Here is a 17,803-nt window from a genome sequence, read left to right as displayed (position 1 = left end):
CATCACACAAATACAGCGCACACATCAGATACATCACACAAATACAGCGCACACATCAGATACATCACACAAATACAGCGCACACATCAGATACATCACACAAATACAGCGCACACATCAGATACATCACACAAATACAGCGCACACATCAGATACATCACACAAATACAGCGCACACATCAGATACATCACACAAATACAGCGCACACATCAGACACATCACACAAATACAGCGCACACATCAGATACATCACACAAATACAGCGCACACATCAGATACCTCACACAAATACAGCGCACACATCAGATACATCACACAAATACAGCGCACACATCAGATACATCACACAAATACAGCGCACACATCAGATACCTCACACAAATACAGCGCACACATCAGATACATCACACAAATACAGCGCACACATCAGATACATCACACAAATACAGCGCACACATCAGATACATCACACAAATACAGCGCACACATCAGATACATCACACAAATACAGCGCACACATCAGATACATCACACAAATACAGCGCACACATCAGATACATCACACAAATACAGCGCACACATCAGATACCTCACACAAATACAGCGCACACATCAGACACATCACACAAATACAGCGCACACATCAGATACACTCACACAAATACAGCGCACACATCAGATACATCACACAAATACAGCGCACACATCAGATACATCACACAAATACAGCGCACACATCAGATACCTCACACAAATACAGCGCACACATCAGATACCTCACACAAATACAGCGCACACATCAGATACATCACACAAATACAGCGCACACATCAGATACATCACACAAATACAGCGCACACATCAGATACCTCACACAAATACAGCGCACACATCAGATACATCACACAAATACAGCGCACACATCAGATACATCACACAAATACAGCGCACACATCAGATACATCACACAAATACAGCGCACACATCAGATACCTCACACAAATACAGCGCACACATCAGATACATCACACAAAATACAGCGCACACATCAGATACCTCACACAAATACAGCGCACACATCAGATACCTCACACAAATACAGCGCACACATCAGATACATCACACAAATACAGCGCACACATCAGATACCTCACACAAATACAGCGCACACATCAGATACATCACACAAATACAGCGCACACATCAGATACATCACACAAATACAGCGCACACATCAGATACATCACACAAATACAGCGCACACATCAGACACATCACACAAATACAGCGCACACATCAGATACATCACACAAATACAGCGCACACATCAGATACATCACACAAATACAGCGCACACATCAGATACATCACACAAATACAGCGCACACATCAGATACATCACACAAATACAGCGCACACATCAGATACCTCACACAAATACAGCGCACACATCAGATACATCACACAAATACAGCGCACACATCAGATACCTCACACAAATACAGCGCACACATCAGATACATCACACAAATACAGCGCACACATCAGATACATCACACAAATACAGCGCACACATCAGATACATCACACAAATACAGCGCACACATCAGATACATCACACAAATACAGCGCACACATCAGATACATCACACAAATACAGCGCACACATCAGATACATCACACAAATACAGCGCACACATCAGATACATCACACAAATACAGCGCACACATCAGATACATCACACAAATACAGCGCACACATCAGATACATCACACAAATACAGCGCACACATCAGATACATCACACAAATACAGCGCACACATCAGATACATCACACAAATACAGCGCACACATCAGATACATCACACAAATACAGCGCACACATCAGATACATCACACAAATACAGCGCACACATCAGACACATCACACAAATACAGCGCACACATCAGATACATCACACAAATACAGCGCACACATCAGATACATCACACAAATACAGCGCACACATCAGATACATCACACAAATACAGCGCACACATCAGATACATCACACAAATACAGCGCACACATCAGATACATCACACAAATACAGCGCACACATCAGATACATCACACAAATACAGCGCACACATCAGATACATCACACAAATACAGCGCACACATCAGATACATCACACAAATACAGCGCACACATCAGATACATCACACAAATACAGCGCACACATCAGATACATCACACAAATACAGCGCACACATCAGATACATCACACAAATACAGCGCACACATCAGATACATCACACAAATACAGCGCACACATCAGATACATCACACAAATACAGCGCACACATCAGATACATCACACAAATACAGCGCACACATCAGATACATCACACAAATACAGCGCACACATCAGATACATCACACAAATACAGCGCACACATCAGATACATCACACAAATACAGCGCACACATCAGATACATCACACAAATACAGCGCACACATCAGATACATCACACAAATACAGCGCACACATCAGATACATCACACAAATACAGCGCACACATCAGACACATCACACAAATACAGCGCACACATCAGATACATCACACAAATACAGCGCACACATCAGATACATCACACAAATACAGCGCACACATCAGATACATCACACAAATACAGCGCACACATCAGATACATCACACAAATACAGCGCACACATCAGATACATCACACAAATACAGCGCACACATCAGATACATCACACAAATACAGCGCACACATCAGATACATCACACAAATACAGCGCACACATCAGATACATCACACAAATACAGCGCACACATCAGATACATCACACAAATACAGCGCACACATCAGATACATCACACAAATACAGCGCACACATCAGATACATCACACAAATACAGCGCACACATCAGATACCTCACACAAATACAGCGCACACATCAGATACATCACACAAATACAGCGCACACATCAGATACATCACACAAATACAGCGCACACATCAGATACATCACACAAATACAGCGCACACATCAGATACATCACACAAATACAGCGCACACATCAGATACCTCACACAAATACAGCGCACACATCAGATACATCACACAAATACAGCGCACACATCAGATACATCACACAAATACAGCGCACACATCAGATACATCACACAAATACAGCGCACACATCAGATACATCACACAAATACAGCGCACACATCAGATACATCACACAAATACAGCGCACACATCAGATACATCACACAAATACAGCGCACACATCAGATACATCACACAAATACAGCGCACACATCAGATACATCACACAAATACAGCGCACACATCAGATACATCACACAAATACAGCGCACACATCAGATACATCACACAAATACAGCGCACACATCAGATACATCACACAAATACAGCGCACACATCAGATACATCACACAAATACAGCGCACACATCAGATACATCACACAAATACAGCGCACACATCAGATACATCACACAAATACAGCGCACACATCAGATACATCACACAAATACAGCGCACACATCAGATACATCACACAAATACAGCGCACACATCAGACACATCACACAAATACAGCGCACACATCAGATACATCACACAAATACAGCGCACACATCAGATACATCACACAAATACAGCGCACACATCAGATACATCACACAAATACAGCGCACACATCAGATACATCACACAAATACAGCGCACACATCAGATACATCACACAAATACAGCGCACACATCAGACACATCACACAAATACAGCGCACACATCAGATACATCACACAAATACAGCGCACACATCAGATACATCACACAAATACAGCGCACACATCAGACACATCACACAAATACAGCGCACACATCAGATACATCACACAAATACAGCGCACACATCAGACACATCACACAAATACAGCGCACACATCAGATACATCACACAAATACAGCGCACACATCAGATACATCACACAAATACAGCGCACACATCAGACACATCACACAAATACAGCGCACACATCAGATACATCACACAAATACAGCGCACACATCAGATACATCACACAAATACAGCGCACACATCAGATACATCACACAAATACAGCGCACACATCAGATACATCACACAAATACAGCGCACACATCAGATACATCACACAAATACAGCGCACACATCAGATACATCACACAAATACAGCGCACACATCAGATACATCACACAAATACAGCGCACACATCAGATACATCACACAAATACAGCGCACACATCAGATACATCACACAAATACAGCGCACACATCAGATACATCACACAAATACAGCGCACACATCAGATACATCACACAAGCACAGCGCACACATCAGATACATCACACAAATACAGCGCACACATCAGATACATCACACAAATACAGCGCACACATCAGATACATCACACAAATACAGCGCACACATCAGATACATCACACAAGCACAGCGCACACATCAGATACATCACATAAATACAGCGCACACATCAGATACATCACACAAATACAGCGCACACATCAGATACATCACACAAATACAGCGCACACATCAGATACATCACACAAGCACAGCGCACACATCAGATACATCACATAAATACAGCGCACACATCAGATACATCACACAAATACAGCGCACACATCAGATACATCACACAAATACAGCGCACACATCAGATACATCACACAATCACAGCGCACACATCAGATACATCACATAAATACAGCGCACACATCAGATACATCACATAAATACAGCGCACACATCAGATACATCACATAAATACAGCGCACACATCAGATACATCACACAAATACAGCGCACACATCAGATACATCACACAAGCACAGCGCACACATCAGATACATCACATAAATACAGCGCACACATCAGATACATCACATAAATACAGCGCACACATCAGATACATCACACAAATACAGCGCACACATCAGATACATCACACAAGCACAGCGCACACATCAGATACATCACATAAATACAGCGCACACATCAGATACATCACAAAATACAGCGCACACATCAGATACATCACACAAATACAGCGCACACATCAGATACATCACACAAATACAGCGCACACATCAGATACCTCACACAAATACAGCGCACACATCAGATACATCACACAAATACAGCGCACACATCAGATACATCACACAAATACAGCGCACACATCAGATACATCACACAAATACAGCGCACACATCAGATACCTCACACAAATACAGCGCACACATCAGATACCTCACACAAATACAGCGCACACATCAGATACATCACACAAATACAGCGCACACATCAGATACATCACACAAATACAGCGCACACATCAGATACATCACACAAATACAGCGCACACATCAGATACCTCACACAAATACAGCGCACACATCAGATACATCACACAATACAGCGCACACATCAGATACCTCACACAAATACAGCGCACACATCAGATACATCACACAATCACAGCGCACACATCAGATACATCACACAAATACAGCGCACACATCAGATACCTCACACAAATACAGCGCACACATCAGATACATCACACAAATACAGCGCACACATCAGATACCTCACACAAATACAGCACACACATCAGATACCTCACACAAATACAGCGCACACATCAGATACCTCACACAAATACAGCGCACACATCAGATACCTCACACAAATACAGCGCACACATCAGATACATCACACAAATACAGCGCACACATCAGATACATCACACAAATACAGCGCACACATCAGATACATCACACAAATACAGCGCACACATCAGATACATCACACAAATACAGCGCACACATCAGATACATCACACAAATACAGCGCACACATCAGATACATCACACAAATACAGCGCACACATCAGACACATCACACAAATACAGCGCACACATCAGATACATCACACAAATACAGCGCACACATCAGACACATCACACAAATACAGCGCACACATCAGATACATCACACAAATACAGCGCACACATCAGATACATCACACAAAGCACAGCGCACACATCAAATACATCACACAATCACAGCGCACACATCAGACACATCACACAAATACAGCGCACACATCAGATACATCACACAAGCACAGCGCACACATCAGACACATCACACAAAGCACAGCGCACACATCAGATACATCACACAAGCACAGCGCACACATCAGATACATCACACAAATACAGCGCACACATCAGATACATCACACAAATACAGCGCACACATCAGATACATCACACAAGCACAGCGCACACATCAGATACATCACACAAATACAGCGCACACATCAGATACATCACACAAATACAGCGCACACATCAGATACATCACACAAATACAGCGCACACATCAGATACCTCACACAAATACAGCGCACACATCAGACACATCACACAAGCACAGCGCACACATCAGATACATCACACAAGCACAGCGCACACATCAGATACATCACACAAGCACAGCGCACACATCAGATACATCACACAAGCACAGCGCACACATCAGATACATCACACAAATACAGCGCACACATCAGATAAGCCAATCACACAAATACAGCGCACACATCAGATACATCACACAAATACAGCGCACACATCAGATACATCACACAAAGCACAGCGCACACATCAGATACATCACACAAGCACAGCGCACACATCAGATACATCACACAAATACAGCGCACACATCAGATACATCACACAAATACAGCGCACACATCAGATACATCACACAAGCACAGCGCACACATCAGACACATCACACAAGCACAGCGCACACATCAGATACATCACACAAATACAGCGCACACATCAGATACATCACACAAATACAGCGCACACATCAGATACATCACACAAGCACAGCGCACACATCAGATACATCACACAAATACAGCGCACACATCAGATACATCACACAAGCACAGCGCACACATCAGATACATCACACAAATACAGCGCACACATCAGATACATCACACAAATACAGCGCACACATCAGATACATCACACAAGCACAGCGCACACATCAGATACCTCACACAAATACAGCGCACACATCAGATACATCACACAAGCACAGCGCACACATCAGATACATCACACAAATACAGCGCACACATCAGATACATCACACAAATACAGCGCACACATCAGATACATCACACAAATACAGCGCACACATCAGATACATCACACAAATACAGCGCACACATCAGACACATCACACAAATACAGCGCACACATCAGATACATCACACAAAGTACAGCGCACACATCAGACACATCACACAAATACAGCGCACACATCAGATACATCACACAAATACAGCGCACACATCAGATACATCACACAAAGACAGCGCACACATCAGACACATCACACAAATACAGCGCACACATCAGACACATCACACAAATACAGCGCACACATCAGACACATCACACAAATACAGCGCACACATCAGATACATCACACAAATACAGCGCACACATCAGATACATCACACAAATACAGCACACACATCAGATACATCACACAAGCACAGCGCACACATCAGACACATCACACAAATACAGCGCACACATCAGATACATCACACAAGCTACAGCGCACACATCAGATACATCACACAAGCACAGCGCACACATCAGACACATCACACAAATACAGCGCACACATCAGACACATCACACAAATACAGCGCACACATCAGATACATCACACAAGCACAGCGCACACATCAGACACATCACACAAATACAGCGCACACATCAGACACATCACACAAATACAGCGCACACATCAGATACATCACACAAATACAGCGCACACATCAGACACATCACACAAATACAGCGCACACATCAGACACATCACACAAATACAGCGCACACATCAGATACATCACACAAATACAGCGCACACATCAGATACATCACACAAATACAGCGCACACATCAGACACATCACACAAATACAGCGCATACATCAGATACATCACACAAATACAGCGCACACATCAGATACATCACACAAATACAGCGCACACATCAGACACATCACACAAATACAGCGCACACATCAGACACATCACACAAATACAGCGCACACATCAGATACATCACACAAATACAGCGCACACATCAGATACATCACACAAATACAGCGCACACATCAGATACCTCACACAAGCACAGCGCACACATCAGACACATCACACAAATACAGCGCACACATCAGATACATCACACAAATACAGCGCACACATCAGATACATCACACAAATACAGCGCACACATCAGATACATCACACAAATACAGCACACACATCAGATACATCACACAAATACAGCGCACACATCAGATACATCACACAAATACAGCACACACATCAGATACATCACACAAATACAGCGCACACATCAGATACATCACACAAATACAGCGCACACATCAGACACATCACACAAGCACAGCGCACACATCAGATACATCACACAAATACAGCGCACACATCAGATACATCACACAAATACAGCGCACACATCAGATACATCACACAAATACAGCGCACACATCAGATACATCACACAAATACAGCGCACACATCAGATACATCACACAAATACAGCGCACACATCAGATACATCACACAAATACAGCGCACACATCAGATACATCACACAAATACAGCGCACACATCAGATACATCACACAAATACAGCGCACACATCAGATACATCACACAAATACAGCACACACATCAGATACATCACACAAATACAGCGCACACATCAGATACATCACACAAATACAGCGCACACATCAGATACATCACACAAATACAGCGCACACATCAGATACATCACACAAATACAGCGCACACATCAGATACATCACACAAATACAGCACACACATCAGATACATCACACAAATACAGCACACACATCAGATACATCACACAAATACAGCACACACATCAGATACATCACACAAATACAGCGCACACATCAGACACATCACACAAATACAGCGCACACATCAGATACATCACACAAATACAGCGCACACATCAGATACATCACACAAATACAGCACACACATCAGATACATCACACAAATACAGCACACACATCAGATACATCACACAAATACAGCACACACATCAGATACATCACACAAATACAGCGCACACATCAGACACATCACACAAGCACAGCGCACACATCAGATACATCACACAAATACAGCGCACACATCAGATACATCACACAAGCACAGCACACACATCAGACACATCACACAAATACAGCGCACACATCAGATACATCACACAAATACAGCACACACATCAGATACATCACACAAGCACAGCGCACACATCAGATACATCACACAAATACAGCGCACACATCAGATACATCACACAAGCACAGCGCACACATCAGACACATCACACAAATACAGCGCACACATCAGACACATCACACAAATACAGCACACACATCAGATACATCACACAAGCACAGCGCACACATCAGATACATCACACAAATACAGCACACACATCAGATACATCACACAAGCACAGCGCACACATCAGACACATCACACAAATACAGCGCACACATCAGACACATCACACAAATACAGCGCACACATCAGATACATCACACAAGCACAGCGCACACATCAGACACATCACACAAATACAGCGCACACATCAGATACCTCACACAAATACAGCGCACACATCAGATACATCACACAAGCACAGCGCACACATCAGATACATCACACAAATACAGCGCACACATCAGACACATCACACAAGCACAGCGCACACATCAGATACATCACACAAATACAGCACACACATCAGATACATCACACAAATACAGCGCACACATCAGATACATCACACAAATACAGCACACACATCAGATACATCACACAAATACAGCGCACACATCAGATACATCACACAAATACAGCGCACACATCAGATACATCACACAAATACAGCGCACACATCAGATACATCACACAAATACAGCACACACATCAGATACATCACACAAATACAGCACACACATCAGATACATCACACAAATACAGCACACACATCAGATACATCACACAAATACAGCGCACACATCAGACACATCACACAAGCACAGCGCACACATCAGATACATCACACAAATACAGCGCACACATCAGATACATCACACAAGCACAGCACACACATCAGACACATCACACAAATACAGCGCACACATCAGATACATCACACAAATACAGCACACACATCAGATACATCACACAAGCACAGCGCACACATCAGATACATCACACAAATACAGCGCACACATCAGATACATCACACAAGCACAGCGCACACATCAGACACATCACACAAATACAGCGCACACATCAGATACATCACACAAATACAGCGCACACATCAGACACATCACACAAATACAGCACACACATCAGATACATCACACAAGCACAGCGCACACATCAGATACATCACACAAATACAGCACACACATCAGATACATCACACAAGCACAGCGCACACATCAGACACATCACACAAATACAGCGCACACATCAGACACATCACACAAATACAGCGCACACATCAGATACATCACACAAGCACAGCGCACACATCAGACACATCACACAAATACAGCGCACACATCAGATACCTCACACAAATACAGCGCACACATCAGATACATCACACAAGCACAGCGCACACATCAGACACATCACACAAATACAGCGCACACATCAGACACATCACACAAATACAGCGCACACATCAGACACATCACACAAATACAGCACACACATCAGACACATCACACAAATACAGCGCACACATCAGACACATCACACAAGCACAGCGCACACATCAGATACATCACACAAATACAGCGCACACATCAGATACCTCACACAAATACAGCGCACACATCAGATACATCACACAAGCACAGCGCACACATCAGACACATCACACAAATACAGCGCACACATCAGACACATCACACAAGCACAGCGCACACATCAGATACATCACACAAATACAGCGCACACATCAGATACATCACACAAATACAGCGCACACATCAGATACATCACACAAATACAGCGCACACATCAGACACATCACACAAGCACAGCGCACACATCAGATACATCACACAAATACAGCACACACATCAGATACATCACACAAATACAGCGCACACATCAGATACATCACACAAATACAGCACACACATCAGATACATCACACAAATACAGCGCACACATCAGATACATCACACAAATACAGCGCACACATCAGATACATCACACAAATACAGCGCACACATCAGATACATCACACAAATACAGCGCACACATCAGATACATCACACAAGCACAGCGCACACATCAGATACATCACACAAATACAGCACACACATCAGATACATCACACAAATACAGCGCACACATCAGATACATCACACAAATACAGCGCACACATCAGATACATCACACAAACACAGCGCACACATCAGATACATCACACAAATACAGCGCACACATCAGATACATCACACAAGCACAGCGCACACATCAGATACCTCACACAAGTACAGCGCACACATCAGATACATCACACAAATACAGCGCACACATCAGACACATCACACAAGCACAGCGCACACATCAGATACATCACACAAATACAGCACACACATCAGATACATCACACAAATACAGCGCACACATCAGATACATCACACAAATACAGCACACACATCAGATACATCACACAAATACAGCGCACACATCAGATACATCACACAAATACAGCGCACACATCAGACACATCACACAAATACAGCACACACATCAGATACATCACACAAATACAGCGCACACATCAGATACATCACACAAATACAGCACACACATCAGATACATCACACAAATACAGCGCACACATCAGACACATCACACAAGCACAGCGCACACATCAGATACATCACACAAATACAGCACACACATCAGATACATCACACAAATACAGCGCACACATCAGATACATCACACAAATACAGCACACACATCAGATACATCACACAAATACAGCGCACACATCAGATACATCACACAAATACAGCGCACACATCAGATACATCACACAAATACAGCGCACACATCAGATACATCACACAAATACAGCCCACACATCAGATACATCACACAAATACAGCACACACATCAGATACATCACACAAATACAGCACACACATCAGATACATCACACAAATACAGCGCACACATCAGACACATCACACAAGCACAGCGCACACATCAGATACATCACACAAATACAGCGCACACATCAGATACATCACACAAGCACAGCACACACATCAGACACATCACACAAATACAGCGCACACATCAGATACATCACACAAATACAGCACACACATCAGATACATCACACAAGCACAGCGCACACATCAGATACATCACACAAATACAGCGCACACATCAGATACATCACACAAGCACAGCGCACACATCAGACACATCACACAAATACAGCGCACACATCAGACACATCACACAAATACAGCACACACATCAGATACATCACACAAGCACAGCGCACACATCAGATACATCACACAAATACAGCACACACATCAGATACATCACACAAGCACAGCGCACACATCAGACACATCACACAAATACAGCGCACACATCAGACACATCACACAAATACAGCGCACACATCAGATACATCACACAAGCACAGCGCACACATCAGACACATCACACAAATACAGCGCACACATCAGATACCTCACACAAATACAGCGCACACATCAGATACATCACACAAGCACAGCGCACACATCAGACACATCACACAAATACAGCGCACACATCAGACACATCACACAAATACAGCGCACACATCAGACACATCACACAAATACAGCACACACATCAGACACATCACACAAATACAGCGCACACATCAGACACATCACACAAGCACAGCGCACACATCAGATACATCACACAAATACAGCGCACACATCAGATACCTCACACAATACAGCGCACACATCAGATACATCACACAAGCACAGCGCACACATCAGACACATCACACAAATACAGCGCACACATCAGATACATCACACAAATACAGCACACACATCAGACACATCACACAAATACAGCGCACACATCAGACACATCACACAAATACAGCGCACACATCAGACACATCACACAAATACAGCGCACACATCAGATACATCACACAAGCACAGCGCACACATCAGACACATCACACAAATACAGCGCACACATCAGACACATCACACAAATACAGCACACACATCAGACACATCACACAAATACAGCGCACACATCAGACACATCACACAAATACAGCGCACACATCAGACACATCACACAAATACAGCGCACACATCAGATACATCACACAAGCACAGCGCACACATCAGACACATCACACAAATACAGCGCACACATCAGATACATCACACAAATACAGCGCACACATCAGATACATCACACAAATACAGCGCACACATCAGATACATCACACAAATACAGCGCACACATCAGATACATCACACAAATACAGCGCACACATCAGATACATCACACAATCACAGCGCACACATCAGATACATCACACAAATACAGCGCACACATCAGATACATCACACAAATACAGCGCACACATCAGATACATCACACAAATACAGCGCACACATCAGATACATCACACAAGCACAGCGCACACATCAGATACATCACACAAGCACAGCGCACACATCAGATACATCACACAAATACAGCGCACACATCAGATACATCACACAAATACAGCGCACACATCAGATACATCACACAAATACAGCGCACACATCAGATACATCACACAAATACAGCGCACACATCAGACACATCACACAAATACAGCGCACACATCAGATACATCACACAAATACAGCGCACACATCAGACACATCACACAAATACAGCGCACACATCAGATACATCACACAAATACAGCGCACACATCAGATACATCACACAAATACAGCGCACACATCAGATACATCACACAAATACAGCGCACACATCAGATACATCACACAAGCACAGCGCACACATCAGACACATCACACAAATACAGCGCACACATCAGATACATCACACAAATACAGCGCACACATCAGATACATCACACAAATACAGCGCACACATCAGACACATCACACAAATACAGCGCACACATCAGATCACATCACACAAATACAGCGCACACATCAGATACATCACACAAATACAGCGCACACATCAGACACATCACACAAATACAGCGCACACATCAGATACATCACACAATACAGCGCACACATCAGATACATCACACAAATACAGCGCACACATCAGATACATCACACAAATACAGCGCACACATCAGATACATCACACAAGCACAGCGCACACATCAGACACATCACACAAATACAGCGCACACATCAGATACATCACACAAATACAGCGCACACATCAGATACATCACACAAATACAGCGCACACATCAGATACATCACACAAATACAGCGCACACATCAGATACATCACACAAATACAGCGCACACATCAGATACATCACACAAATACAGCGCACACATCAGATACATCACACAAATACAGCGCACACATCAGATACATCACACAAATACAGCGCACACATCAGATACATCACACAAATACAGCGCACACATCAGATACATCACACAAGATACAGCGCACACATCAGATACATCACACAAATACAGCGCACACATCAGATACATCACACAAATACAGCGCACACATCAGATACATCACACAAATACAGCGCACACATCAGATACATCACACAAATACAGCGCACACATCAGATACATCACACAAATACAGCGCACACATCAGATACATCACACAAATACAGCGCACACATCAGATACATCACACAAATACAGCGCACACATCAGATACATCACACAAATACAGCGCACACATCAGATACATCACACAAATACAGCGCACACATCAGATACATCACACAAGCACAGCGCACACATCAGATACATCACACAAATACAGCGCACACATCAGATACATCACACAAATACAGCGCACACATCAGATACATCACACAAGCACAGCGCACACATCAGACACATCACACAAATACAGCGCACACATCAGATACATCACACAAGCACAGCGCACACATCAGATACATCACACAAATACAGCGCACACATCAGATACATCACACAAATACAGCGCACACATCAGATACATCACACAAATACAGCGCACACATCAGATACATCACACAAATACAGCGCACACATCAGATACATCACACAAGCACAGCGCACACATCAGATACATCACACAAATACAGCGCACACATCAGATACATCACACAAATACAGCGCACACATCAGATACATCACACAAATACAGCGCACACATCAGATACATCACACAAGCACAGCGCACACATCAGATACATCACACAAATACAGCGCACACATCAGATACATCACACAAGCACAGCGCACACATCAGATACATCACACAAATACAGCGCACACATCAGATACATCACACAAATACAGCGCACACATCAGATACATCACACAAGCACAGCGCACACATCAGATACATCACACAAAGACAGCGCACACATCAGATACATCACACAAGCACAGCGCACACATCAGATACATCACACAAATACAGCGCACACATCAGATACATCACACAAGCACAGCGCACACATCAGATACATCACACAAGCACAGCGCACACATCAGATACATCACACAAGCACAGCGCACATCAGACACATCACACAAATACAGCGCACACATCAGATACATCACACAAGCACAGCGCACACATCAGATACATCACACAAGCACAGCGCACACATCAGATACATCACACAAGCACAGCGCACACATCAGATACATCACACAAATACAGCGCACACATCAGATACATCACACAAAGACAGCGCACACATCAGATACATCACACAAGCACAGCGCACACATCAGATACATCACACAAGCACAGCGCACACATCAGATACATCACACAAAACAGCGCACACATCAGATACATCACACAAGCACAGCGCACACATCAGATACATCACACAAATACAGCGCACACATCAGATACATCACACAAAGCACAGCGCACACATCAGATACATCACACAAATACAGCGCACACATCAGATACATCACACAAGCACAGCGCACACATCAGATACATCACACAATCACAGCGCACACATCAGATACATCACACAAGCACAGCGCACACATCAGATACATCACACAAATACAGCGCACACATCAGATACATCACACAAGCAACAGCGCACACATCAGATACATCACACAAGCACAGCGCACACATCAGATACATCACACAAATACAGCGCACACATCAGATACATCACACAAGCACAGCGCACACATCAGATACATCACACAAATACAGCGCACACATCAGATACATCACACAAATACAGCGCACACATCAGATACATCACACAAGACAGCGCACACATCAGATACATCACACAAGCACAGCGCACACATCAGACACATCACACAAATACAGCGCACACATCAGATACATCACACAAATACAGCGCACACATCAGATACATCACACAATCACAGCGCACACATCAGATACATCACACAATACAGCGCACACATCAGACTACATCACACAAATACAGCGCACACATCAGATACATCACACAACTACAGGCACACATCAATACATCACACAAATACAGCGCACACATCAGATACATCACACAAATACAGCGCACACATCAGATACATCACACAAGCACAGCGCACACATCAGATACATCACACAAATACAGCGCACACATCAGATACATCACACAAATACAGCGCACACATCAGATACATCACACAAGCACAGCGCACACATCAGATACATCACACAAATACAGCGCACACATCAGATACATCACACAAATACAGCGCACACATCAGATACATCACACAAATACAGCGCACACATCAGATACATCACACAAATACAGCGCACACATCAGATACATCACACAAATACAGCGCACACATCAGATACATCACACAAATACAGCGCACACATCAGATACATCACACAATCACAGCAGCACACATCAGATACATCACACAAATACAGCGCACACATCAGATACATCACACAAATACAGCGCCACACATCAGATACATCACACAAGCTACAGCGCACACATCAGATAAATCACACAAATACAGCGCACACATCAGATACATCACACAAAATACAGCGCACACTCAATAATCACACAATACAGCGCACACATCAGATACTCACACAAATACTCGCACACATCAGATACATCACACAAGCACAGCGCACACATCAGATACATCACACAAATACAGCGCACACATCAGATACATCAC

Source organism: Dendrobates tinctorius, unplaced genomic scaffold (assembly GCF_039654945.1).
Source record: "Dendrobates tinctorius isolate UK_male_01 unplaced genomic scaffold, ASM3965494v1 ptg000093l, whole genome shotgun sequence".
In the NCBI taxonomy this organism is placed as follows: domain Eukaryota; kingdom Metazoa; phylum Chordata; class Amphibia; order Anura; family Dendrobatidae; genus Dendrobates; species Dendrobates tinctorius.
The sequence above is the reverse complement of the archived record's forward strand: the minus strand, read 5'-3'. Positions refer to the sequence as shown.